The sequence below is a fragment of the Tamandua tetradactyla genome, chromosome 2 (assembly GCF_023851605.1).
Source record: "Tamandua tetradactyla isolate mTamTet1 chromosome 2, mTamTet1.pri, whole genome shotgun sequence".
Lineage (NCBI taxonomy): Eukaryota > Metazoa > Chordata > Mammalia > Pilosa > Myrmecophagidae > Tamandua > Tamandua tetradactyla.
In genome coordinates, this window is record NC_135328.1 from 177,130,846 (window position 1) to 177,157,671 (window position 26,826).

The 26,826-nt window shown below is 36.8% G+C and overlaps 1 protein-coding gene and 1 pseudogene across 2 annotated transcripts in view; one reads left to right on the plus strand and one right to left on the minus strand.

Annotated features, from left to right (window-relative positions):
- Positions 1-13,831, plus strand: part of LOC143654560 (klotho pseudogene) — a 51,459-nt pseudogene extending 37,628 nt beyond the window's left edge.
- The window catches only part of MAST2 (microtubule associated serine/threonine kinase 2), a 434,887-nt gene that overhangs the window by 255,102 nt on the left and 152,959 nt on the right, over positions 1-26,826 (minus strand). The gene's annotated exons all lie outside the window — the stretch shown is intronic.

Here is a 26,826-nt window from a genome sequence, read left to right on the forward strand (position 1 = left end):
CAAAAAATGGGGCAAAAATTTGCTACATCAACAAAAGAGTTAAAGAGCTAATTAATGAACCCTGGGATTTAAACTAAAAAGGGAAGAAAGTAACGACTAAAGGACAGAAGGAAATTAGAAGGATCAATAGAGGAGAGGTGCTGATAAACCTGAGAACTGGTATACTTTAGGAATTATTAAATGAGGGAACTGAAAATCTATGAGTTTGTAGTAAGGAGGTTATCTAGAATTATGATTTCAGTGGTGGAACATTTTTAGAGGGACTACAAGGCATAGATGATGGATCTAAGGAGGGTGCTTAACTGGACTAGAAATGATGATGAGTTAAAGCAACTGTGATACCAGGCTTCGGAGAGAATCCACATGGATGCTGAAGATAAAGATAATGAGTTGGGAGGAGTAGGAAGGCTCATGTCTGATGATAGAGTCTAACAAGAAATGGGGAGGAATAATTAGGAGGTTAGTAGGTACAACAGCCAGAAAGGGAAGGGTTTAGACTTGAAAAAGGACTGTTAAGAAAAATTACCCTAAATGGTCATAGTGAACACTGTTTAACATAAACTGATTTATAAATACATGAGCTAATTGAACTGAAATCCCTTATTTTATGAGTGATAAATTAGGATCCAAGGATTGGATGTACCATGCTCAGAAATAGTATAGTTGGAATTTAAACCCAAGTTTTCTATCAGAACATATAAATATGACTAAATAAAACAGATGGAGCAGAGTTTCCTAAGATATGATGGGGAAAACAACATTTTCATTAATTTCTCTACTATATGTTCATTTGCAGTTGATAAGATTATTTTGTTTAACTAGGTAAATATTAGAAGAACTTTTGGAAATAAATAAAAGTAAATACAAAGTCTAGGTGCAAGTTTTCTCTATGTATGTTCTCAACATAAAGTATACTTTTATGTTTCAAAAGTGAATAAAATATCTTATGACTAATCCTATACAGAAAACTATAAGGAACTTGGTTGGCATGGATTAAAAAAAAAATGCAACACGAGATTATGAAAAAAGTAACTTTTACTACAAAACCTAAGGCAGAGTTACAGAGGAAGACGACCATTTTTAGGAGGCAGTCTACGGAAATACTGCATTCAGCACAAAACAAAACACAGAACCTGTAATATCTATTATCTACAGCAGGTTCTTAACAAAGGATTCTCTTTTCCTTGTTGCTTAAATGGAAAATCAATCAATCAAGTAAGAGTCCTTCTAAATAGAAAACCTTTTCATACAGGAAAAATACACTCCCTTCAGGGTAAAAAGACAATGATTTTCCTGATATCATCGTAGGAATCATATTTTACGATTTACATAAGCTTGTGGTTAAGGTTTCTCACTACAACCTCCTGGGAAATCACTGACTTTTGAAAATAATCCTCTTGCCATTCATTTATTCCACAAATTAAGTACCTTCTATGGGCAGGTGCTATCTTGGGTTATAGAGAAATCGAACTGTTAACAGACAAAAATCCCTAACCTGTTGGAACCTACTTTCAAGTGGGTAGGCAGACAAACAAAAACTGAATAAATAAAATATATAGTACAGTAAAAGATGATAAACACAATGGAGAAAAATAATCAGGGAAGATTACAAGAACTGGAGAGGGGGGATATTTTCTAATCAAATTTGATATGTAGGATTTGAAAATATTGATGAAAAAGCTGTTCCAATATTAGAGCAAAATTAATACTTGAAAATGGTACTGATTTACTTGCTAAAGTATTATTTAAAATAATAACCTAACCCTGATTGTGGGAACATGGCAGAGTAAGAAGCTATAGGAGTTAGTCCTTTCACTAAAACAACTGTCGAACTGGCAGCAACTGTCTGATTCAACTATTTTGAAACAGTAGAATCTAGTGGAACACTGTGCAGCATACAGGGAAGAACTGGAGGAAGAGATTGATAAATTGCAGTAAATATCAATGAATTTCACTCTCCTCATAGCAGCTACCATCTCATACCCCAACTCAATGGCAGGCAGGAGTGGTGTCTGCAACCCTGGCTCATGGTTCAGCATCCTGGTGCCAAGTTAGGACACAAAACCTCATCCTCCCAGTTCAGGGAGTGGGTGATCTGATCACACATCAACACTTTTGATCAGTTAATTTAGATAACTGGGAGATCAACAAAGAAAGCAGCCCATGTTTCATACCCCTCAGATGTTTTAAACAGGCAGAACCTGTTTATTTTTTCTCTCCTTTCCATTTCACAAGCAAAAAAAAGTTTGGAAAAGTCACAAGTTGATGGCTCCAGCCCTCAAAAACAACAAACAAAACAAACAAAAACAAACCTAGCAATCCCAAAGGAGTGAGAGAACTAATTTCCAGAGTTGAAACAACGAAATACTCACCATGTCTAGCACTCAACAAAAATTACAAAACACACAAAGAAACAAAAAAGTAGGGCCTATTCACAGGAAAAAAAAAATTGCCAGAAACCATTCCTGAGGAAGTCCATACATTGGAACTATTATTAAAAGATTTTAAAACAATTATCTTAAATGTGTACAATGAACTTAAGGAGTTCATAAACAAAGAACTAAAGGAACTCCCAAGATGTCCAGGAAGATGGCAGAATAGAGCAGGCTAAGTTCACCCCTGCTCTGTGGAACAACGATAGAGAAGTGACAGAAAAAATATCAGGACAGCAGTTTCAGTTTCAGGGTGTGAGTGACCAGAGAAGGTCTTCTATATTATATAGGGAGGTCCGGGATGAAAAAGCAGAGAAATTGGGACAGAGAGAATGGGATGAGTGTGTTCAGTGGTGGCTCCACCTGGGGCAAGCAGTGAAATGCAGGAAGGAGTGGGTCCCAAAGGAGTGACATCCTTGCACTCCTACCTGCCTCTACAGCTAGCTTGAGAGATCTTTCCTCTCAGTTTTGCAGCCTAGAGCTCCTGTGGAGAACCTGGAAGCCAGTCAACTTGGTTTGCATGCACACAGACATTCCAGCCAGTGCACAGTACCTGCCCCCAGACCACTATAGGCACCTGCTTTTTTGGCAGACTGGGGGGCACATCTTTTGAGAGGAGGGGAAGATGTAGAGAGGAGCTAGTCTGACAGTTAGCTGGCAAAAGAGACTCATTGGGTCCCTAGTGCTTCCCTTTCCCTGTGGAGGTCTGGAGCCCTCAAGTGTGGACAGGCAGAGGCACAGCTGAGGAAGCAAGCTGAGCCATGCTGGACTGCTAAGCTTTTCTGGTTGCCAGAGGCAGGGGCATTTGAAATACTCAGCCCCACAGCCCAAGTCATTCCAAGCAAGAAGCCTGGTGACCATCAGACCCATCAGGTCCATACGCAGATCCTCTGCCAAGGAGCATACTAGCCACTACCCAGTTCTGGGACTGGTGGATTTCACTGTGCACAGAGACCTGCAGCCTTGGTTGGAATTAACCAGGTCTCCATCCTGCTCAACCGGCTACTTCAGTTGGATAGAGTTGGGCCTGAGGGAAAGAGGTAGCCCAAGAGTGCAATCTGCTGAGGAGATATGGAAAGTACATTCTGGTAAACTGTCTATATGCCTAGCTTTCAATGATCCTCAAGTAGAGCTGCATTTCCTGCATGAGATCTGGGCATTGGTTTGGTGGAGAATTACTGACAAACCAAGTGCAAAAAAGAGAACTTCAATGCAAACCTAAGCAACACAAAATCCTAGATGAGCCAGGGAAATCAACTTTCAAAATAATCTTATCAAGATAATCAAATGCCTGAAGCCAACAGAAAATCACAAAGTCCATGAACATGCACGCATACATGGCCCAACAAAATGACCAAATTAAAACATGAGGGGAGACAGAGAATTTGGAACTAATCAAAGATGTTCATACAAATCTCCTAAATAAATTAATGGGTTGGCTAATGATATAAAGGATATCAAGAGACACTAGAATAACATGAAGAAGAATCTGAATAAGTAGAAAAATTGCAGATCTCACAGAGATAAAACATAGTATAGAGGAAATTAAAAATATACTAGAGATGCACAACAGCAGATCTGAAGAGGCAGAAGAAAGAATAAATGAACTACAGGACAGGGGACAACTGAATTCAAATACACAAAAGAAAAAACGGCAAAAAAAAGATGAAAAAATGTGAACTGGATCTCAGAGATGATGGATAACATGAAGCACACAAACATAATAATAATAAGTGTCCCAGGAGAAGAGAAAAGGGCTAGTAAGATTAGTTGAGGAGATAATGGGGGAAAATTTCCCAACTCTTATAAAAGACAAATATCCAAATCAAAGAAGCACAATGAACCCCAAATAGAATAAATCCAATAGACCCACTCCACGACAGATACTAGTAAGATTCTCAAATGCTGAAGAGAAGCAGAAAATCCTGAAAGCAGCAAGTGAAAAGCAATTCACCACATACAAGGGAAGCCACATAAAACTAAGTTCAGACAACTCAATAATCACCATGGAGGTGAGAAGGTAGTGGTATAATATATTTAAGATTCTGAAAGAGATAGACTTCTAGCCAAGAACGCTTTATTCAGCAAAGTTACCCTTCAAAAGAGAGGGAGCAGTAAAATTTTCACAGACAAATGAATGCTGAGAGACTCTGTTAACAAGAAACCTGTTCTGCAAGACAGACTAAAGGAAGTTCTGTGGGCTGCTAAAAAAGACAGAAGAGAGCGTTCTGTAGGAAGGCACAGAATTGAAGAGCAACATAAGGATAAATTAGGATAAAAAGAGAGAGAGAAAAAAGAATATATAGATCTGACAAATAAAATCCAAAGGATAAGATGGTAGAATCAAGAACTACTTTTACAGTAATAACTTTGTTAATGGAGTAAACATCAATTAAAATATATAAATTGGCAGAATGGATTAAGAACTATGATCCATCTATATGCTACTTACAAGAGACTCATCTCAGACTCAAGGATGAAAGTAAAAAGATAGGAAAAGTTGTTCCAGCAAGCTGTAATCAAAAGAAAGCAGGAGTAGCTATACACTAATATCAGACAAAATAAACTTTAAATGTAAAGATGTCATAAGAGACAAGGTAGGACACTACATATTAACAAAGGGACAATTCACCAAGAAGAAATAGCAATCATAAATGTTTATGCTTCCAATCAAGGAACTCCAAAGTACATAACAGAAACATTGGCAAAACTGAAGGGAACATTTCAACAATAATTGGGTGAAACATCAGCACACCACTCTCCTCAACAGAACTACCTGACAGAGGATGAATAAGGAAATACAGAACTTAATGTGATAAAAGAATTAGAGATAATAGACATATAGAGAACATTACACCACCAACATGCCAGGACATACATTCTTCTCTAGTGCTCATGGAACGTTCTCCAGGATAGATCATATGTTGGGGCACAAAACAGGTCTTAATAAATTTAAAAGGACTGAAATTATACAAAACACTTTCTATGAATACAATGGAATGAAGCTGGAAATCAATAACCACCAAAGAACCAGAACTTTCACAACTATATGGTGGTTAAATAACATACTCTTAAACAATCAATGGATCAAAGAAGAAATAAAAAGAGATCAGTATATATCAAGAAATGAATGAAAATGACAATACAGTAAATCACAACTAATAGGATGTGGCAAAGGTAGTGCTCAGATGGAAATGTATTACCCTAAATGCCTATACTAAAAGGAAAAAAAAAAAGCAAAAAAAGGAGGGCTTAACTGCTCATCTGGAGGAACTAAAGAAAGAACAGCAAACTAACCCCAAAGCAAAGAGAAGAAAAGAAACAACAAAGATTAAAGCTGCAATAATTAAATTGGAGAACAAATAAATCTCAGAAAGAATCACTAAAACCAAAATTGGTTCTTTGAGAAAAATCAGCTTAGCTAGGCTGACAAATAAAAAAAAGGAGAGGAAGCAAATAAAATCAGAAACTGGGGTGGTTGAGGGGAAGGGCATTACCATGTACACTGAAAAAATTTTTAAAAATCATAAGAGGATACTATGAACAACTACACACCAATAAACTAGACAACTTAGATGAAATGGAAAAACTCATAGAAACATAGAACAACCTACACTGACTCGAAAGGAAATAGAAGATCTCAACAAATTAATCACAAATAAAGTGATTCAGTCAGTCATCAAAAATCTTCCTACAAAGAAAAGCCCAAGACCAGATGGCTTCACAGGGGAATTTGACCAAACATTTCAAAAAGAAGTACATCAATTTTGCTCAAACTCTTCCAAAAATTTTAGGAAAAAGGAACACTATTGTTTTAGTTTGTTAATGCTGTTAGAAATGCAATGTAAAGAAATGGGTTGCCTTGTATAAAGGGAATTTATTAAGTTACAAGTTTACAGTTCTAAGACCATTAAAATGTTCAAACTAAGGTATCCAAAGAAAGAAACCTTGACTAAAGGCCACTGGCATCCAGAACACTTCTGTCAACTGGAAAGGTGCATGGCTGCCATCTGTTGGTCCTTTGGCTTTTGGTTTTAAATAGCTTCCCCGGGGGGATATTTTCTTTCTGCATCTCCAAACATCTCTGTGTTGACTCTGAGCTTTGTCCAAAATGATTCCCTCTTAAAGGAATCCAGTAATCAGATTAAGACCCACCTTGAATGGGTGGAGATTCATCTCCATGGAAACCACTTAAACAAAAAGGTCCCACACACAATCGGGTGGGACACAGCTCCACAGAAACAATCTAATCAAAAGGTCCCACCCTAAAAATAGGTCTAGTCTCCACAAGATTGGACAAGGAAAAAGAACACTGCTTTTCTGGGGTACACAACAGCCTCAAACCAGCAGAATTACCTAACAAACCTAAATGGATATGGAAAGTTGCAGAAAGTTCACAGATAGAGAAATTGTGGTCAGGGTTAAGAAAAGTTTGATAAGTCTATAATATGTTAATGCCAAATTAAAACTTAGTTTTCTGTTAAAGTGACAAAGTTTTCTTAAATTATTATTCCATCTTCAGTACAGAGTTTTCCTTAAGTAGTAGTGTAAAACAGAAAAAGTTTATATTTCAGCAAAATAACTTCTTGTGTCTGTGTTAACATTAGCATACCCTTAGTCGTTCAAAACAAAACTTGTCAGTCTTTTCCTTAACTTTAAATAAAAAAACTAAACATTGTTTCAAACCTGAATACCTCTAACATTTTGCTTTTTTAAGATCAAATCCTAAAAATATCTTTTTATTCCAAATAACTGAAAAAATGTATTCTTTCACTTTATAAAAATTAAGTGCTAAAAGTAGCTAAATTTATTTAAATGTTGCATTTAAAATGTTGTTATAATTAAATTTCTGTCAATTACTTTGTTTCACTCTAATCTGACAGTAAACTACAAATAAAAAATTCATCTTCAAAAAAGGAGACTTTTAAAAGCAAGACAAATATATAAATTATGTTCTACACATTAACTAACCTAACCTTAGTTATATTAAAAAAAAACCCCAAAAAATAAAAAAACTAAACCTCTATTTTAACCTAGGAATCCTAAAAAAAAAAAGTAAAAATAATAAAGATGCACACAAAAAAAATGCCACATATGAGAACTCATCATGGCTAGTGTCTATTCTATCCTATTTCTCCTCTCCTCTGAAATCAATTCTAATTCCACTTCTAACACCCCTTATCATAATTATACTATTCCTCATTCTTGGGCCCTGTCTTTAAAACTCATAACCAGCTTTATTTGCAGAACCATCCAAACTTGATGAATCAGGCTGTTGTTGATATGCTACTCCTCCAGCAAAAATACCAGTAGCAGTCACTGCCCTGTGACAAAACATAGGGTCAGCTCTAGACAACTTCCAGCAGCTGGAAGCAGATACAGAAAACAAACCTTCACCCTTCAGCACCCCAAGAAAATTAAAAGGAAAAGACTAGAATGTTAGGAAGAACCTCTTCCCAATGATGTGACCAACTCCTAACAAATATTTCAAGAAATCCCCTCACCCATGATTTCCAGGAACCCCACCAAGCTCACTATAGCCCATACCCTCTGGTCCTCTGGCAGCTTCCCCCCAGAAGAAATAATAATGTTCTCACATTGAATGTTGTTCTAGTTTGCTAGCTGCCTGAATGCAATATACCAGAAGTGGAACAGCTTTTTTTTTTTTTTTTTTAAATTTTTTTTCTCTGTTTTCGTTTTGTTTTTCTGTTGTCTTTTTTTTTTTAATTTTATTTTTTTACATGGGCAGGCACCAGGAATCGAACTCGGGTCCTCTGGCATGGCAGGCAAGCATTCTTGCCTGTTGAGCCACCGTGGCCCGCCCGTGGAACAGCTTTTAAAGAAGGGAATTTAATAAGTTACTAATTTTCAGTTCTAAGGCCGAGAAAATGTCCCAATTAAAGTAAGTCTATAGAAATGTCCAACCAAAGGCATCCAGGAAAAGATACCTTGGTTCAAGAAGGCTGATGAAGTTCAGGGTTTCTCTCTCAAGTGAGAAGGCACATGGTGAATACAGCATCATCTGCTAGCTTTCTCTCCTGGCTTCCAGTTTCATGAAGCTCCCCAGGAGGCATTTTACTTCTTCATCTCCTAAGGTTGTTAGCTGGTGGATTCTCTGCTTCTCACAGTTATGTCGTTCTTCTCTGCTCTCTCTCTGAATCTCCAGCTTTCTCCAAAATGTTTTCTCTTTTATAGGATTTCAGTAAACTAATCAAGACCCACCCGAATGTGTGGAGACATATCTCCACCTAATCCAGCTTAACAACCACTCAACCAGATGATTGAGTCACATCTCCTGGGAGATGATCTAATTACAGTTTCAGACATACAGCACTGAATAGGGATTTGAAGAAATGGCTGCCTTTACAAAATAGGATTAGGATTAAAACATGGCTTTTCTAGGGTACATACATCCTTTCAAACTGGCACAGCTGCAGTAAAGAATGCTTAAATATATGATTATACCACAGCCACTGATTGTTCACTTAGGATGGACTGTACGGTGTGTCGATAAAAACTGTCCAAAATAAAAAGAAACATTTTACAGATAAAAACTGAAGGAGGTCATGTGCTGGTTTGAAAGTTACAGACTTAAAGAACAAAATGCAGAAATCAACTATATTTCTATAAACTAGCAACAAACATGTGGAAACGAAAATTTTAATTGCCATTTATAATTTTTTAAAAAGTCAGTATATATCTAACAAAAAATATACAGGGTGTGTATCCTAAAGACTATAAAATGCTGAAGATCAAAATCAAAGACTAAATAAATAAATAGATAAACTTGTGTTCATGGATTACAAGACTCAAATAATAAAAATGTTATTTTTCCCAAAATTGATCTAAAGGTTTAATAAAATTCCTAAAAAATACAAGCAATATTTTTTTGTAGATATAAACAAGCTTATTCTAAAATTTATATGGAAAAGCAAAGGAACAAAAATAACAAAATTTTCAAATAAAAGGATAAAATGGAAGAAATCATTCTACCCATGTTAAGACATATTATATCGCTATAGTAAACAAGACACTGTGGTTCTGGCATACTGTACAATATAAAATAATAGAGAACCCAGAAACATAAATAGAAATAGATCCACATAATATGGCCAAAACTAATTTTGACAAAGATGCAAAAGCAATTCAAAAGAGGAAGGACAGGCTTTTCAATAAATTGTGTTGGAGCAACTCCACATCCACAGGCTAAAACAAACAAATAAAAACAATCAGAAAAAAAGTAAACCTTAAATCAACTAAAATAGATTATGAATTTAAATGTAAAATATGAAACATTTATAAGAAAATATAGGCAAAAATATTTGGAACAAGGGCTAAGCAAAGAGTTCTTAGACATCATACCAAGAGTACAATTCATAAAAAGAAATATTTAATAAATTGGACTTCACCAAAAATGAAGACTTTAGCTCTGTAAAAGACTGTTAAAAGGATAAAAAGACAAGCTATATACTGGGATAAGTCATCAGGAAACCGATTTTCTGGCATTATCTGGCAAAGGATTTATATCTACAATATATAAAGAACTCTCAAAATTCAATAGTTCAAAACCAAAATCCAATCCATTAACAGGTCAAAGGATAAACAAATGGTGGGTTGGCCATACAAGGGAATATTTACTCAGCAATAAAAAGGAAGGAAATATTCATACATGCAACAACTTAGAGGGATCTCAAAACTCTTATTCACAAAGCTATTTTCGCTAAATGGAAAAAAGCCAATCTCAAAAGGCTACATAATACATGCTTTCACTTGCATAATGTTCTCAAAGTAACAAACAATATAGAGAAGAAGAGTTTAGTTGAAAGGATATGGACAAGGATGGGGGTACAATTGGTTAGCATGAGAAAGTTCCTTTGTAATAATAAAAGTTCTGTATCTTCAAAAACTCAAAAATGGACAGCACAATAATACCTAATTGTAAAGTAATCATGTTAAAACACTGAATGAAGCTGCATCTGAGCTATAGGTTTTTGCTTTGTTTTGTTTTGATTTTACTATTATTACTTTTATTTTTTTTCTCTATATTAACATTCTATATCTTTTTTGGTTATTGTTGCTAGTTCTTCTAAACCAATGCATATGTACTAAGAAATGATGATCATGCATCTATGTGATGATGTTAAGAATTAATGATTGCATATGTAGAATGGTATGATCTCTAAATGTTGGGTTAATTTCTTTTTTTCCGTTAATTAAAAAAAAAAAAAAAAGAGAAGGGATAATTGGAGCTGAAGGGATACAGACTGTACAACGGGACTGGATATAAAAACTCAGAAATGGACAGCACAATACTACCCAATTGTAATGCAATTATGTTAAAACACTGAATGAAGCTGCATGTGAGGTATAGGTTTTTTGTTTTTGTTTTTTTGTTTTTTTTTTCTTTCTATTATTGTTTTAATTCTTATTCTGTTGTCTTTTTATTTCTTTTTCTAAATCGATGCAAATGTACTGAGAAATGATGAATATGCAACTATGTGATGTTATTAAGAATTACTGATTGTACATGTAGATTGGAATGATTTCTAATTGTTTTGTTAATTCTTTTTTTAATTAATAAAAAAAAATAATTAAAAAAAACTGAATAAAAAAAAAAGTTCTGTATCTTGGTTGTGATAGTGATTATGGTATGAAAATCAATCCACACCACTTTTATGTCTCTTATTTACAATGTAAATCTTATACTACTAAAACAGAAAGATCCCCAACACATTTCAAAAGCAGAAAATCTCTTCCATATTCCTTTGTACTCTATGTGCAATATAGTTTTTTTTCCCAGAATTTTTTTTTTTTTTTTTTACATGGGCAGGCACCGGGAATCGAACCCAGGTCCTCTGGCATGGCAGGCAAGCATTCTTGCCTGCTGAGCCACGGTGGCCTGCCCCAGAAATTTTTTTAAAGTTAAAAAACGCAAGTCCATTAAATCATACACTTCATATGCCAATAGGGATGTCCAAAAAGAAAAATTAGTCCCTTCTATCCACAAACTGACATAAGTAATACAAAACTTTTAAAGAAACTGAAATTCCCATAATTACATTTAAATTCCTAACATATCTCTCCTATCTTAATTCCAAATACATCTCCTTGATAACTTAAAATTAAAATGTGTTTCAGGGCAGGCAACGGTGGTTCAATGGCAGAATTCTTGCCTACCATGCCAGAATCAAACTGTATAGAATTTTATACACCCATGCACATACATCCAAAAGGGCATGTAAAAATTGAATATGGTCTATAGTCTAGTTAACAATAGTATTAGATTGATTTTGATATTGTACTAAGGTTACATAAGGTGTCACCATTGGAGGAAGTGGAGCAAAGGGTTCACAGGACTCTATGTACTATTTTTTTTATTATTATTGGAAGTCTGTAATTATTTCAAAATAAAAAATTGAGTAAATAAAAAAGCCAAAGCTAATTATTTAATTCCTACATTTTCATGTTATTATCTTCTTATAAATTCTACTCTTTATTCCCAACACACTCTTACATCTGAGGGACCCCTTCTCCATTTGGAATTTTGTGCCCACTTTGTCAGAACAGATGTTTCATTTTAGGATTTGCAAATAAGGACAGAGAACTCTGATAGGAAAAGAAAAACAGTCCATTAATTCTCTTTACCATGAGCAATCTCTGTCCCTCAGTAGAGTTAATTCATATCAAGTGGGACTGAAAATTAAGAGCGGTCAAATAGAAAAAACAAGTGAAATGAAACTACAATAGTTATTGCCATTTTTAAAAATCTAGACAAACGTTAAAAGCAATCACAGGATGGAAAACCAATTCATACAACTTTTACGTCTCTCATTTTACAATACAAATTTTATACTACTAAAACAGAAAGATCCCCAACACATTTCAAAAGCAGAAAATCTCTTCCATATTCCTTTGTACTTCGCATGTAAAATAGTTTTTTTCTCACAAATTTTTTTAGTTAAAACATATACCTCTTATGCCAATAGGCATGTCCAAAAAGAAAAATTAGTCCCGTCTATCTACAAATGACATAAGTAATACAAAACTTTTAAGAAACTGAAATTCCTATAATTACATTCAAATTCCTAATATATCTCTCCTACCTTAATTCCAAACACATCTTCTTGATAACTTAAAATTAAAATGTGTTTCAGGGCAGGCAACGGTGGTTCAGTGGCAGAATTCTGACCTGCCATGCCAGAGACCAGGGTTTAGTTCCTGGTGCCTGCCCATGCCAAAAAAAAAAGTGTTTCATTGCAGCATCTGCCTCAAAGTGATTTAGTACAAAACCAAAGCTAGAGGTGCGGCCCGTGGCCACCCTCAACCACTGGGACCTGCCCCAGCGCCTGCAGGACGCCTATGGTGGCTGGGCCAACCGCGCCCTGGCCGACCTCTTCGCCGATTTCGCCGAGCTCTGCTTCCACCACTTCCGCGCCCAGGTCAAGCACTGGATCACCATCGACAACCCGTACGTGGTGGCCTGGCATGGCTACGCCACCGGGCACCTGGCCCCTGGCGTCCGCAGCGGCCCGTGGCTCGGGTACCTGGTGGCGCACAACCTGCTCCTGGCTCATGCCAAAGTCTGGCACGTCTACAACACTTCTTTCCGCCCCACGCAGGGGGGCTGGGTGTCCATTGCCCTCGGCTCCCACTGGATTAGCCCTCGAAGAATGACCGACCTCGACATCAGAGAGTGTCAGAAGTCTCTGGACTTTGTGCTGGGCTGGTTTGCCAAACCCATCTTCATCGACGGCGACTACCCAGACAGCATGAAGGACAACCTGTCGTCTCTTCTGCCCGGTTTCACCGAGGCCGAGAAGAAGTTCATCCGGGGCACTGCAGACTTCTTCGCTCTTTCCTTTGGACCAACCCTGAGCTTTCAACTGGTGGAGCCTCACATGAAGTTCCGGCAAGTGGAGTCCCCCAGCCTGAGGCAGCTGCTCTCCTGGGTTGATCTCGAGTATAACCACCCTCGGATATTTATTGTGGAAAATGGCTGGTTTGTCTCAGGGACCACCAAGAGAGATGACGCCAAGTACATGTACTACCTCAAAAAGTTCGTCTTGGAAACCTTAAAAGCCATCAGGCTGGACGGGGTCCGTGTCATCGGCTACACAGCGTGGTCCCTCCTAGACGGCTTCGAGTGGCACCGAGGCTACAGCATCCGCCGTGGGCTGTTCTACGTCGACTTTCTCAGCCCAGACAAGAAGCTGTTGCCCAAATCCTCAGCCCTGTTCTACCAACAGCTGATAGAAAAAAACGGGTTTCCTCCCTTACCAGAAAACCAGCCCCTGCAGGGGATGTTTCCCTGTGATTTCGCCTGGGGAGTTGTTGACAACAACATTCAAGTTCCAAGCAGAGGGCCTCTACTTTCTACCCTGGAGATCTCTGTGCCTTGAACACCCTCTTCTCCCAGTGAGGGACCTGCATTTTCATTTTTCAAATTATGTAGCTGGCTCTGCTCCGAGGAGAAGGACATTATATCAACCACAGGAAAAACAGAAGGTGCCCCATATGCAACAGAAAATCACAAAGCACGTGAAGACTCCTGCAGCTATGGCCCAGTCAAATGAGCTAATTAAATCACCAGACGGGACACAGAATCTGCAAAAACTAATCAAGGATTCACAGCAACATAAAAGATATTTAAAAGACACTGGAAGAGCATAAAGAAGAATTTGAAAGAATAAATAGAAAAATTGCAGATTCCCTGGCCATTTTTAAAACAGCTTTAGTGAGATAGAATTCACCCATTTGAAGTTAGCAGTTCAATGGTTAGTATATTCAGAGTTGTGCAGCCATCACCACGATCAATTTTAGGACATTTCCCTCACCCCAAAACGCACCCCCCATGTCCCTTAGCTGTTATCCCAACCTGCCATAGGCAACCGTCACTAGTGTCCCTCTGTCTCTATGAGTTTGCCTATTTCGGACATTTCAAGTAAATGGAGTCATATACTAAAAAAAAAAAAAAAAAACCAAAGCTAAAGAAAAACTGACTTAAAAAATGAAAACATAACTAAGAGCTCACACACATTTGCCTCCAATCTCTCCTGTGATTCCAAAGACTTCTTTAACAACTCTTAGAACAAGTAGACAAAAAAAAATCAGTAAAGATAAAAAAACAAACCTTCAACAACACTCAAATCAACCTGACCTAACTGGCATTTTGGAATACTTCACAAACAACAAAATACACTTTTTTTTTCAAGTGCACACAAAATATCTAGCAAGATATATCATATTCATTTCCATAAAAAACTCCTGCAACTAAACAACAAAAAGAAAATCCAATTTAAAAATGAGCACAGGTTAAACAGACATTTCTCCAAAAACAGATAAACAATATCATATGCCAATAAGCATATGAAAAGATGCTCAACATCATTAATCACTGGGGAAATGCATACCTACATCAATAAATAAAACACACAAAATAAATTAATGAAATCAAAAGCAAATAGAGAAATTAATGAAGCCAGAAGGCAAATCTTTGGGAAGATTAATAAAATTGATAAATTTCCACCCAGATTGATGAGGAAAAAAAGAGAAAAACTACCAAAATCAACAACGAGAGTTAAACAACTTTATGCCAATAAAACCCACAATTTGGGTGAAATGGATAATTTTCTTTAAAGATATAAATTTACAAAATTCCCTCAAGAAGAAATAGAAAGTCTAAATATTCCTATACTTACAGAGATTGAATTTGTACTTAAAAACCCTTCCAAAAAATAAACAGCATGTACAAATCACTTCACTGAGGAATTCTAAGTCAAGTATTTAAGAAAAAAAGCAAACAAACTATGCAAACTCTCCAAAAAAAACTGAAGAGGAGTGATTCTTCCTAATATGTTCTATGAATTCAGCATTATCCTAACCCTAAAACCAGACTAAGGCATTATTAGAAAAGGAAACTATAGACCAATAACCCTCATGATCACAGATGTTATAATTTTAGCAAAGCAAATCCAACAATATATTAAAAAGATAATATATCATGATCAAGTAACGTTTATGTCAAGAATACAAGACTAGTTTAACTTTTTAAAATACAATCAACATATTCCCACCTTAGTGCCCAGCAGTGACAGGGTGGCCAGGTATTGCGCAGTCCCAGGAGGAGAAGGCATCAGGGAGATGGTGATGGGTGAGAGTAGCCAGAGCTTCCCACTGCCCAGGATTTGCACCCACGGGTGACCTCCTCTTACCCACCCACCCCTAACCACCATGCGCACACACACACACACACACACACACACAGGGCCTCAGGCTGCTGGGCTCAGTCCTGACTCTGTGCTCTTCTGTGCAACCAGCAGGGGGTGAGCACTAGGGTTATCTAGGTGCCTGGCATGGCCGTCAGGTAGAGATCACTGAAGTATTTTCCTTTCTCTCTTGGGGGAGACATGTCCAGGCTGTGCTCCTGCTCTCTGGGCTGTATCCCCCAAGCCAGAGGTCTCCAAGTTTTTCGGGCAAGGATAGCTGCCTCTTTCCCACCAGGCTATCAGCGGCTTTCTTCTGTGGTGCTGCACAAATACCACTCTTAATGTCATATGAGGAACAGGTTCAACTCAATTTGGTGAAACTATAGCAGAAATTAAGGAGGAAAATACTCCCATTTTTCTCTGGCATGGATAAATGTTCAGTGGGTGGGTCAGAATTGACTGAACAGATTTCTGTTATATTACAGCCATGGCAGCAAGTTGCTTAGATATAAGAAATTCATTTGGTAATCCAACAGTCCTTTAATTGGTATGTGTAGAAACTCATCGGTGGAAGATAATGATGGTAATGTTGTAATTCTTGAATCTATACAATCTCCTTCAATTTCTGCACCAGCAACAGCTGAGTAAGGAACCCTTACATTTATATCATCAAAAAATGAAAAGCTGCAAGGAAATTACTCTGCAATTCTTACTTCCTCAGAAGATTTCACTTCTATGCATAATGATATAGCTTCCACTATGTGACTAGGTGACTGTGAAAACCTTGTGTCCGTTCTTCCTTTTATCTGCAGTATGGACACATGAGTAAAAAATACGGATTAAAATAAATAAATTATAGGGGAAACAAATGTTAAAATAAATTGAGTAGATTGAAATACTAGTGATCAATGAAAGGGAGTGGTAAGGGGTATAGAAAAAATAGGGAGAACAAAGGTTAAAATACATTGGGTAGATGGAAATACTAGCAGTCAATTAGAGGGAGGGGTAAGGGGTATCGTATGTATGAGTTTTTTCGTTTTTTTATTAATTAGAAAAAATTAACAAATCATTTAGAAATCATTCCATTCTACATGTACAATCGGTATTTCTTAATATCATCACATAGTTGCATATTCATTATTTCTTAGTACATTTGCATCGATTTAGAAAAAGAAATAAAAAGACAACAGAATAAGAATTAAAACGATAATAGAGAGAAAAAAAAACCTATACCTCACATGCAGCTTCATTCAATGTTTTAACATAATTGCATTACAATTAGGTAGTACTGTGCTGTCCATTTCTGAGTTTTTATATCCAGTCCTGTTGCACAGTCTGTATCCCTTCAGCTCCAATTACCCCTTCTCTCTTTTTTTTTTTAATTAACGGAAAAAAAGAAATTAACCCAACATTTAGAAATCATACCATTCTACATATGCAATCAGTAATTCTTAATATCATCACATAGATGCATGATCATCGTTTCTTAGTACATTTGCATCGGTTTAGAAGAACTAGCAACACAACTGAAAAAGATATAGAATGTTAATATAGAGAAAAAAATAAAGGCAATAATAGTCAAAACAAAACAAAACAAAACAAAACCTATAGCTCCGATGCAGCTTCATTCAGTGTTTTAACATGATTACTTTACAATTAGGTATTATTGTGCTGTCCATTTTTGAGTTTTTGTATCTAGTCCTGTTGCACAGTCTGTATCCCTTCAGCTCCAAATGCCCATTATCTTACCCTGTTTCTACCTCTTGCTGGACTCTGTTACCAAAGACATATTCCAAATTTATTCTCGAATGTCCGTTCACATCAGTGGGACCATACAGTATTTGTCCTTTATTTTTGGCTAGACTCACTCAGCATAATGTTCTCTAGGTCCATCCATGTTATTACATGCTTCATAAGTTTATCCTGTCTTAAAGCTGCATAATATTCCATCGTATGTATATACCACAGTTTGTTTAGCCACTCTTCTGTTGATGGACATTTTGGCTGTTTCCATCTCTTTGCAATTGCAAATAACGCTGCTATAAACATTGGTGTGCAAATGTCCGTTTGTGTCTTTGCCCTTAATTTCTTTGAGTAGATTCCCAGCAATGGTATTGCTGGGTCGTATGGCAATTCTATATTCAGCTTTTTGAGGAACCGCCAAACTGCCTTCCACAGTGGTTGCACCATTTGACATTCCCACCAACAGTGGATAAGTGTGCCTCTTTCTCCACATCCTCTCCAGCACTTGTCATTTTCTGTTTTGTTGATGATAATGGCCATTCTGGTGGGTGTGAGATGATATCTCATTGTGGTTTTGATTTGCATTTCTCTAATGGCCAGGGACATTGAGCATCTCTTCATGTGCCTTCTGGCCATTTGTATTTCCTCTTCTGAGAGGTGTCTGTTCAAGTCTTTTTCCCATTTTGTAATTGGGTTGGCTGTCTTTTTGTTGTTGAGTTGAACAATCTCTTTATAAATTCTGGATACTAGACCTTTATCTGATATGTCATTTCCAAATATTGTCTCCCATTGTGTAGGCTGTCTTTCTACTTTCTTGATGAAGTTCTTTGATGCACAAAAGTGTTTAATTTTGAGGAGCTCCCATTTATTTATTTCCTTCTTCAGTACTCTTGCTTTAGGTTTAAGGTCCATAAAACCGCCTCCAGTTGTAAGATTCATAAGATATCTCCCAACATTTTCCTCTAACTGTTTTATGGTCTTAGACCTAATGTTTAGATCTTTGATCCATTTTGAGTTAACTTTTGTATAGGGTGTGAGATATGGGTCCTCTTTCATTCTTTTGCATATGGATATCCAGTTCTCTAGGCACCATTTATTGAAGAGACTGCTGTGTCCCAGGTGAGTTGGCTTGACTGCCTTATCAAAGATCAAATGTCCATAGATGAGAGGGTCTATTTCTGAGCACTCTATTCGATTCCATTGGTCGATATATCTATCTTTATGCCAATACCATGCTGTTTTGACCACTGTGGCTTCATAATATGCCTTAAAGTCAGGCAGCATTAGACCTCCAGCTTCGTTTTTTTTCCTCAAGATATTTTTAGCAATTCGGGGCACCCTGCCCTTCCAGATAAATTTGCTTATTGGTTTTTCTACTTCTGAAAAATAAGTTGTTGGGATTTTGATTGGTATTGCATTGAATCTGTAAATCAATTTAGGTAGGATTGACATCTTAACTATATTTCGTCTTCCAATCCATGAACACGGTATGCCCTTCCATCTATTTAGGTCTTCTGTGATTTCTTTTAGCAGTTTTTTGTAGTTTTCTTTATATAGGTTTTTTGTCTCTTTAGTTAAATTTATTCCTAGGTATTTTATTCTTTTAGTTGCAATTGTAAATGGTATTCGTTACTTGATTTCCCCCTCAGCTTGTTCATTACTAGTGTATAGAAATGCTACAGATTTTTGAATGTTGATCTTGTAACCTGCTACTTTGCTGTACTCATTTATTAGCTCTAGTAGTTTTGTTGTGGATTTTTCTGGGTTTTCGACGTATAGTATCATATTGTCTGCAAACAGTGATAGTTTTACTTCTTCCTTTCCAATTTTGATGCCTTGTATTTCTTTTTCTTGTCTAATTGCTCTGGCTAGAACCTCCAACACAATGTTGAATAATAGTGGTGATAGTGGACATCCTTGTCTTGTTCCTGATCTTAGGGGGAAAGTTTTCAATTTTTCCCCATTGAGGATGATATTAGCTGTGGGTTTTTCATATATTCCCTCTATCATTTTAAGGAAGTTTCCTTGTATTCCTATCTTTTGAAGTGTTTTCAACAGGAAAGGATGTTGAATCTTATCAAATGCCTTCTCTGCATCAATTGAGATGATCATGTGATTTTTCTGCTTTGATTTGTTGATATGGTGTATTACATTAATTGATTTTCTTATGTTGAACCATCCTTGCATACCTGGGATGAATCCTACTTGGTCATGATGTATAATTCTTTTAATGTGTTGTTGGATACAATTTGCTAGAATTTTATTGAGGATTTTTGCATCTATATTCATTAGAGAGATTGGTCTATAGTTTTCTTTTTTGTAATATCTTTGCCTGGTTTTGGTATGAGGGTGATGTTGGCTTCATAGAATGAATTAGGTAGCTTTCCCTCCACTTCGATTTTTTTGAAGAGTTTGAGGAGAGTTGGTCCTAATTCTTTCTGGAATGTTTGATAGAATTCACATGTGAAGCCGTCTGGTCCTGGACTTTTCTTTTTAGGAAGCTTTTGAATGACTAATTCAATTTCTTTACTTGTGATTGGTTTGTTGAGGTCATCTATTTCTTCTTGAGCCAAAGTTGCTTGTTCATGTCTTTCCAGGAACCCGTCCATTTCATCTAAATTGTTGTAATTATTAGCGTAAAGTTGTTCATAGTATCCTGTTATTACCTCCTTTCTTTCTGTGAGGTCAGTGGTTATGTCTCCTCTTCCATTTCTGATCTTATTTATTTGCATCCTCTCTCTTCTTCTTTTTGTCAGTCTTGCTAAGGGCCCATCAATCTTATTGATTTTCTCATAGAACCAACTTCTGGTCTTATTGATTTTCTCTATTGTTTTCATGTTTTCAATTTCATTTACTTCTGCTCTAATCTTTGTTATTTCTTTCCTTTTGCTTGCTTTGGGATTAGTTTGCTGTTCTTTCTCCAGTTCTTCCAAGTGGACAGCTAATTCCTGCATTTTTGCCTTTTCTTCTTTTCTGATATAGGCATTTAGGGCAATAAATTTCCCTCTTAGCACTGCCTTTGCTGTGTTCCATAAGTTTTGATATGTTGTGTTTTCGTTTTCATTCACCTCGAGGTATTTACTAATTTCTCTTGCAATTTCTTCTTTGACCCACTCGTTGTTTAAGAGTGTGTTGTTGAGCCTCCACGTATTTGTGAATTTTCTGGCACTCCACCTATTATTGATTTCCAACTTCATTCCTTTATGATCCGAGAAAGTGTTGTGTATGATTTCAATCTTTTAAATTTGTTAAGACTTGCTTTGTGACCCAGCATATGGTCTATCTTTGAGAATGATCCATGAGCACTTGAGAAAAAGGTGTATCCTGCTGTTGTGGGATGTAATGTCCTATAAATGTCTGTTAAGTCTAGCTCATTTATAGTAATATTCAGATTCTCTATTTCTTTATTGATCCTCTGTCTAGATGTTCTGTCCATTTATGAGTGTGGGGAACTGAATTCTCCAACTATTATGGTATTTGTGTCTATTTCCCTTTTCAGTGTTTGCAGTGTATTCCTCCCGTATTTTGGGGCATTCTGGTTCGGTGCGTAAATATTTATGATTGTTATGTCTTCTTGTTTAATTGTTCCTTTTATTAGTATATAGTGTCCTTCTTTGTCTCTTTTAACTGTTTTACATTTGAAGTCTAACTTGTTGGATATTAGTATAGCCACTCCTGCTCTTTTCTGGTTGTTATTTGCATGAAATATCTTTTCCCAACCTTTCACTTTCAACCTATGTTCATCTTTGGGTCTAAGATGTGTTTCCTGTAGACAGCATATAGAAGGATCCTGTTTTTTAATCCATTCTGCCAGTCTATGTCTTTTGATTGGGGAATTCAGTCCATTAACATTTAGTGTTATTACTGTTTGGATAATATTTTCCTCTACCATTTTGCCTTTTGTATTATATATATCATATCTGACTTTCCTTCTTTCTACACTCTTCTCCATACCTCTCTCTTCTGTCTTTTCGCTTCTGACTCTAGTGCTCCCTTTAGTATTTCTTGCAGAGCTGGTCTCTTGGTCACAAATTCTCTCAGTGACTTTTTGTCTGAGAATGTTTTAATTTCTCCCTCATTTTTGAAGGACAATTTTGCTGGATATAGGAGTCTTGGTTGGCAGTTTTTCTCTTTTAGTAATTTAAATATATCATCCCACTGTCTTCTAGCCTCCATGGTTTTTGCTGAGAAATCTACACATAGTCTTATTGGGTTTCCCTTGTATGTGATGGATTGTTTTTCTCTTGCTGCTTTCAAGATCCTCTCTTTCTCTTTGACCTCTGACATTCTAACTAGTAAGTGTCTTGGAGAACGCCTATTTGGGTCTAATCTCTTTGGGGTGCGCTGCACTTCTTGGATCTGTAATTTTAGGTCTTTCATAAGAGTTGGGAAATTTTCAGTGAAAATTTCTTCCATTCGTTTTTCTCCTCCTTTTCCCCTCTCTTCTCCTTCTGGGACACCCACAACACGTATATTTGTGCGCTTCATATTGTCCTTGAGTTCCCTGATACCCTGTTCAAATTTTTCCATTCTTTTCCCGCTAGTTTCTGTTTCTTTTTGGAATTCAGATGTTCCATCCTCCAATTCACTAATTCTATCTTCTGTCTCTTTGAATCTATCATTGTAGGTATCCATTGTTTTTTCCATCTTTTCTACTTTGTCCTTCACTTCCATAAGTTCTGTGAATTGTTTTTTCAGTTTTTCTATTTCTTCTTTATGTTCAGCCCATGTCTTCTTCATGTCCTCCCTCAATTTATCGATTTCGGTTTTGAAGAGGTTTTCCATTTCTGTTCGTATATTCAGCATTAGTTGTCTCAGCTCCTATATCTCATTTGAACTATTGGTTTGTTCCTTTGACTGGGCCATATTTTCAATTTTTTTAGTGTGATCCGTTATCTTTTGCTGGCGTCTGCGCATTTAGACAGATTTCCCTGGGTGTTGGATCCAAAAGTTTGGAAGATTTTTCTGTGAAATCTCTGGGTTCTGTTTTTCTTATCCTGCCCAGTAGGTGGCGCTCGTGGCGCTCGTGGCACACGTTTGTCTGCGGGTCCCACCAGTAAAAGGTGTTGTGGGTCCTTTAACTTTGGAAAACTCTCACCGCCCGGGAGGTTCGCTAGCCGAAGCGGCTTGGAAGCGTGGCAGCCTGCCCGGGGTCTGAACGCGGGGAGGGTCGCTGGCCGCCGCAGCCTGGGAAAGTGCCCGTCCGAATTTCCTAGTCGGCCCGGGGCGCCAAGCGTGGCGGGAGGGCGCCAGCCGCAGCGGCCCGCCCAGGAGAGTGCACCGTTCCCGGGGAGTCACGTGTTTGGAAGGCCCCCCCGCCCCGTCACCGTTCTCCGCGGCCTGGGGATTTCCGATCCAATTCTTTCAGTTAGTCCGGGGGACTGTGCGTGGTGTGGGCGCCAGCCACCGCGGTTTGAGGGGACCGCCTGTCCAATTCTCCCAGCCGGCCCGGGAAGGGGGAAGGGAGTGACTCCAGCCGCTTGCCGCCCCGCCCGGTGAAGCCCGCGCCCCTCGCCGATCTCACCAGAGCGGGTTCTCTCAGCCAGCCAGCCGTTCCAGGATGGGGTACGCTGTCTTTTTTATCTCTGTCGTGGCTTTGGGAGCTGTTCTGAATCGTTTCTACTCCCCTAGTAGCTGTTCTGGAGGAGAAACTAAGATCCGCATGTCTTTCTAAGCCGCCATCTTCTCGAGTTTTTTCTTTTTATTTATTTTTCTGGAGTGATGCAAATGTTCTAAAAAATGATCATGGTGATGAATATACAACTATGGGATGATATTGTGAGCCACTGATTATACAACAAGTATGGAATGCTTATATGTTAAGAATGTTCGTGTTTGTATGTTGTTTTGGCTTGTCAATTAAAAAAATTAAAAAAAAAAGATTTCAGTTCTCAGAATCGAAATAAAAGTGAGACAACTGTGACTGATGATGATAAGAGGGAAAAAAAAGTAATCAAAAGGAAGAGAGAAAGTCTTCCAATTTTACTGAATAGGGACTTCCTGGAACTAAAACCAGAACCAAAGATTTGGATAGCTCTACTTCCTGTCTTTTAAGTAAGATAAATGCAGGCATTGGTAATAGTGTCATCACTGCAGAATCGACTCTGAAATTCATACTACTGTTACAACTTTAGAAACAGGTATAAGCTGTTTGAACACTGGGCAAGATATGAATTTAAGGACTCAACATAGTCATCATTATTAAATTCTAACTTGGGAGATGCTGTCAAAAGACTTCAACAAGTACATTTTGATGTTAATATAACAAACATTCAACCCATGTTCAACTTCACACAGCAAGACTGGAGTAAATCAGGGGGAATAAATGTGGCAGGAGACATATTTCAGAATGGAGGATTTGCAACTTAACATAATCCTGTTTCTTGGATCTCCCAGTCAGCTTCGTTTCGCCATAATCAGAAACAGCAAGGGGTGATTCTTTATCACTAGTGGTCTAACATCCAAATTACCAGACTAAAAAGGAAAAACCTTCTCATCACAGCACATGCAGAAAAAAAGCATTTGATAAAATGTATTATCCATTCCAGATAAAAACTTTCAGCAAACTAGGCAAAGAAGGAAACTTCCTCAACTTGATAAAGGGTATCTACAGAAAAACTAGAGTTAACATCATACTTAACAATAAAAGACTGAATGCTTCCCCTATGATCAGGAACAATGCAAAGATATCTGTTCTAACCATTTCCCATTCAACACTGCACTGATGCTCTAGCCATTACAATTAGAAAGGAATAGAAATAAAATGCATGTGCATTTAGATAGGGAAGGAAAAAATAAAACTGCCTTTATTCACAAATGGCATGATCATCCTCATTTTAAAAATATGGTGGAATTACCAAAAAAAGTGAATTTTAAGTGAATTTTAGGGTAACTAATTGATATTGAGAAATCAACTGACTTTCTATGTACTACCAGAAATTCAAAGTTTACAAGATGCAAAATTTACAATACCATCAAAAAACATGAAAGACAGCGATAACTCTAATAAAAGATGTACAACATCAAAAACTATAAAACATTACTGAGAGAAGTTAAAGATTTAAATAAATGAAGAGATACCATACCATACTCACAGATCACAAGATTCAACGATGTTAAGAAGTCAATTCTCCCCTAATTAATCAGTAGATTGAACACAATACCAATCAAAATCCCAACAACAAAACAGTTATTTGGATGACAAACAAGTACATGAAAAGATGCTCAACATCATTAATTAATAAGGAAATGAACATTAAAACCAGTGAGATTCCTCCACATATCTATAAGAATGACCAAAAATTTTAAATCTTGACTACAGCCAGTGTGGGCAAGGATGCACAGCAACTGAAACTTTTATACACTGCTAGCAAGAATGTAAAATAGTATGCCACTTTAGAATTGACAGTTAATTTTAAAAATTATCTATATTCATCATATGAGTCATTCCATTCCACTCCTAGGTTTTTATCCAAGAGAAAGCAAAGCACATATCCATATAAATAGCAGTATATGAATGTTTGTACTGTTTTTATTTTTAATAGGCAAGAAATGGAAACAATCAATAGGCTGAGCCTTTGATGTTGGGGATCGCCCCTATGAAATTTAATCCTGCAAAGGATAGGCTAAACGTACTTAAAATTAGGCCTAAGAGTCACCCCCAGAGAACCTCTTTCGTTGCTCAGATGTAGCCTGTCTCTCTAAGCCAACTAGCCATGTGAACTCACTGCCCTTCTCCCCTATGTGGAGACATGACTAGAGGGAAGTACCTGAAACTGTTTTCAGTAGCCTTGATTCTTGAAGACCACTGTATAAAGTTGTAACTTTTACAATGTGACTGTGTGATTGTGAAAACCTTGTGTCTGATGCTCTTTTTTATCCAGGGTATGGACTGATTTATTTATTTTTTATTTATATTAAAAATATATACAGACAAAAATAAGTAAAAAAGGAGGATAAGGAGTAAAATAAATTGGGTAGATTGAAACACTAGTGGTCAATGAGAGAGAGCGACGGGGGGTATGGGATGTGGGAGCTTCATTTTTCTTTTTATTTCTTTTTCTGGAGGATTGCAAATGTTCTAAAAATGACCATGGTGATGAATACACAACTATGTGATGATATTGTGAGCACTGATTGTACATCATGTATGGACTATACATGTTTGAAGATTTGTCAATGAAAACACATTTAAAAAAAAGAACTGGAAACAACCAAACATCCCTTAACAGGTCAGTGGATGAATAAATGGTGATATAGCTATAAAATGGGATAGCACTCAACTATAAAAAAAGAACGAACTACTGATACTTGGGACAACATGAATCTCAAACTAATTATACTGAATTAAAGGAAATCAGACAAAAACATACATACTATATGAATCCATTCATTTAAAGGCCTAGAAAAATGAAACTAATCTATAGTGACAGAAAGCTAATCAGTGGTTGCCCAGATATGATGGTTCAAATTGGAGAGGTGCAGGAGGAAACACAAGGGCACATAAAAACTTTTTTTTTTTATTCATTAGGCTCTCCTGCCCGTTTCATATCTGATGTCTCCTTTTCTTCTTCTATCAATGTTAAATATTTGCAATATGCTACATAAGTCTGTGCCACATGTTAGCCAATGTCAGTTGCAAATCTGAGGCAAAATGTTTGTTCTGCCTATGTTGATAAAAGGAAATGCTGTGTTCTCATGGTTGTCAAGAATAATCTGTAAACTCTCCAGTTCAGTAGCATATCCTAGTATCTACTGTCTACCTAGGTTTCTCTTAGGGTCAGTAGAAGAGACAAGACAACTTTTGTCCCTCAATTTTCCATGAATGCTGATTTTCATATTTATTTGATTAGTTTTGTAACATATTGAGTCCCTTCTCATTTCTCTCTGGATATATTTTTCATTTATTTTTCCTTGTGGTTATCATGGCATAAAAATTTAACATCATAAATATATAACAATCATATCCAATATAATATCAATTTTATTTCAATAACCTACAACACACTGTTTCTATACCTTTCATTGCCCCACCATTTTTTGTAGTTGTGACAAATTATATCTCTGTACACTGTATGTCCAAAAATATAGATTTATCATTACTTATTATGCAATTGCATTTTTGAACCTGTAAAAAGGATTTACATATCAAACAATACAATATTTACATATCAAACAATATATGACAATTATAATTACCCAAATGGTTACCTTTAATGTCTTTATTTATACCACTCTGAATCACATTGTACTGTCCTTTCCTTTCAGTCTGAAGAACTCCCTTTAGAATTGCTTATAGGGCAGGTCTAGTGTTGAAGAACTCCCTTAGCTTTTGTTTATTTGGGAATGTCTAAATCTCTCCCTCATTTTTTAAAGCAAGCCTCACCTGAAATAAAATTTTTTGTTGATAACTGTTTTCTTTCAGCACTTTAAATATTTCAACCTAC